Genomic DNA, 244 nt, shown 5'->3' with positions numbered 1-244 from the left:
CAACCCTGGGGGTCCAGGGGCAGCTGCGTCTCGCGCGCTGGCAGCCGGAGAAGTTCTAGGGGCCCCCGGCTTCCTTGCTTCCCGGATTTGAATGTGATTCCCCAGCAGCAGCAGCAGCAGCAGCAGCAGGGGGCTGCGGGTATGTCTCCAGTGTCTGTCTCTGGCAGCTGCAGCGAGGGGCCCCCCTTCTCGAGCCCGAGGGGCCCCGAGGACCTGAGCACCAGCGCGACTCTCCCGTTGGACA

The sequence above is a fragment of the Eimeria tenella genome, genomic scaffold, assembly GCF_000499545.2.
Source record: "Eimeria tenella Houghton genomic scaffold, Eth_scaff2853, whole genome shotgun sequence".
Classification (NCBI taxonomy): domain Eukaryota; phylum Apicomplexa; class Conoidasida; order Eucoccidiorida; family Eimeriidae; genus Eimeria; species Eimeria tenella.
Note: the sequence above shows the minus strand (reverse complement) of the source record.